Below are 2,748 nucleotides of genomic sequence, written 5' to 3' on the forward strand. Positions count from 1 at the left end.
CTCCTCTCTCATGATTCTTTGATCTTCTCTAATTTCATGGAGGATAATGGAATGTTCTTGGTGCTCCACCCTTAGTTGTCCCATGTTGGAACTCAATTCTCCTAGGGAGGTGTTGATTTGCTCCCAAGAGTTTTGTGGAGGAAAGTGCATCCCTTGAGGTATCTCAGGGATTTCATGGTGAGCGAGATCTCTTGTTTGCTCCATCCTCTTCTTAGTGATGGGCTTGTCTTCATCAATGAGGATGTCTCCCTCTATGTCAATTCCAACTGAATAACATAGGTGACAAATGAGATGAGGGAAAGCTAACCTTGCCAAGGTAGAGGACTTGTCCGCCACCTTATAAAGTTCTTGGGATATAACCTCACGAACTTCTACTTCCTCTCCAATCATGATGCTATGAATCATGATAGCCCAGTCTATAGTAACTTCGGACCGGTTGCTAGTGGGAATGATCGAGCGTTGGATAAACTCCAACCATCCTCTAGCCCACGGGCTTGAGGTCATGCCTTCTCAGTTGAACCGGCTTCCCTCTTGAATCTCTCTTCCATTGAGCGCCCTCTTCACAAATGTCTATGAGGACTTGGTCCAACCTTTGATCAAAGTTGACCCTTCTAGTGTAAGGGTGTTCATCTCCTTGCATCATGGGCAAGATGAATGCCAACCTTACATTTTTCGGACTAAAATCCAAGCATTTCCCCCGAACCATTGTAAGCCAAGGGGGAGAAGTAGAGGAGATGGAGGTGGCTTTGTGTTTTGGCCAAGGGGGAGAAGTAGTGTGTAGGTTGTGTGAAAATGAAGGAGTGAAGATGGGTTTATATAGGGGTGGAGAGAGGGGTAGGGTTCGGCCAATATGGGTGGGTTTGAGAGGGAAAGTTGTTTGAATTTGAATGGTGAGGTAGGTGGGGTTTTATGAAGGATGGATGTGAGTGGTGAAGCGAATAGTGGGATTTGATAGGTGAGGGGTTTTTGGGGAAGAGGTGTTGAGGTGATTGGTGAATGGGTGAAGAAGAGAGAGAGTGTTGGGGTAGGTGGGATCCTATGGGGTCCACAGCTCCTGAGGTGTCAAGGAAAATTCATCCCTGCACCAAGTGGCAAGCAAAAATGCTCTTTATGCCAATTCTAGTATTAAATGCGGGCTGGTGCCCATTTCTGGCGTTTAACGCCAGCTTCTTGCCCTTTTCTGGCGTTTAACGCCAGTCTGGTGCCCCTTTCTGGCGTTAAACACCCAGAATGGTGCCAGACTGGGCGTTAAACGCCCATTTGCTGCCCTTACTGGCGTTTAAATGCCAGCAAGTTTTCCTCCAAGGTGTGCTGTTTTTCTTTCTATTTTTCATTCTGTTTTTGCTTTTTCAATTGATTTTGTGACTTCCCATGATCATCAACCTGTAGAAAACATAAAATAACAAAGGGAACTAGATAAATATAACATTGGGTTGCCTCCCAACAAGCGCTTCTTTAATGTCAGTAGCTTGACAGTGGGCTCTCATAGAGTCTCATAGATACTCAGAGCAATGTTGGAACCTCCCAACACCAAACTTAGAGTTTGAATGTGGGGGTTCAACACCAAACTTAGAATTTGGTTGTGGCCTCCCAACACCAAACTTAGTGTTTGACTGTGGGGGCTCTGTTTGACTCTGTTTTGAGAGAAGCTCTTCATGCTTCCTCTCCATGGTTACAGAGGGATATCCTTGAGCCTTAAACACAAGGGATTCTTCATTCACTTGAATGATCACTTCTCCTCTGTCAACATCAATCACAACCTTTGCTGTGGCTAGGAAGGGTCTACCAAGGATGATGGATTCATCCATGCACTTCCCAGTCTCTAGGACTATGAAATCAGCAGGGATGTAATTGACTTCAACTTTTACCAGAACATCCTCTACAAGTCCATAAGCTTGTTTTCTTGAATTGTCTGCCATCTCTAGTAAGATTCTTGCAGCTTGTACCTCAAAGATCCCTAGCTTTTCCATTACAGAGAGAGGCATAAGGTTTATGCTTGATCACACAGAGCCTTCTTTCTTGTTCCCTTCTCTTTCTTATGAGCAGGAGCAAGGACAAAAGCATTCTTGTTGAGGCTGATCCTGAACCTGAAAGGACCTTGAAGCAAAAGTTAAGAGAAGCCAAGGCACAACTCTCTGTAGAGGACCTAACAGAAATCTTCAAAGAAGAAGAACCCATGGCAGCCGAAAACAACAACAATGCCAACAATGCAAGGAAGGTGCTGGGTGACTTTACTGCACCTACTCCCGACTTCTATGGGAGAAGCATCTCTATCCCTGCCATTGGAGCAAACAACTTTGAGCTTAAGCCTCAATTAGTTTCTCTAATGCAACAGAATTGCAAGTTCCATGGACTTCCATTGGAAGATCCTCATCAGTTTTTAGCTGAGTTCTTGCAAATCTGTGACACTGTCAAGACTAATGGGGTTGACCCTGAGGTCTACAGACTTATGCTATTCCCTTTTGCTGTAAGAGACAGAGCTAGGACATGGTTGGACTCACAACCTAAAGAAAGCCTGAACTCTTGGAAAAAGCTAGTCAATGCCTTCTTGGCAAAATTCTTTCCACCTCAAAAATTGAGTAAGCTTAGAGTGGAAGTCCAAAACTTCAGACAGAAGAAAGGAGAATCCCTCTATGAAGCTTGAGAAAGATACAAACAATTAATCAGAAAATGTCCTTCAGACATGCTTTCTGAATGGAGCATCATAGATATTTTCTATGATGGTCTATCTGAACTGTCCAAGATGTC

The sequence above is a fragment of the Arachis duranensis genome, chromosome 3 (assembly GCF_000817695.3).
Source record: "Arachis duranensis cultivar V14167 chromosome 3, aradu.V14167.gnm2.J7QH, whole genome shotgun sequence".
Lineage (NCBI taxonomy): Eukaryota > Viridiplantae > Streptophyta > Magnoliopsida > Fabales > Fabaceae > Arachis > Arachis duranensis.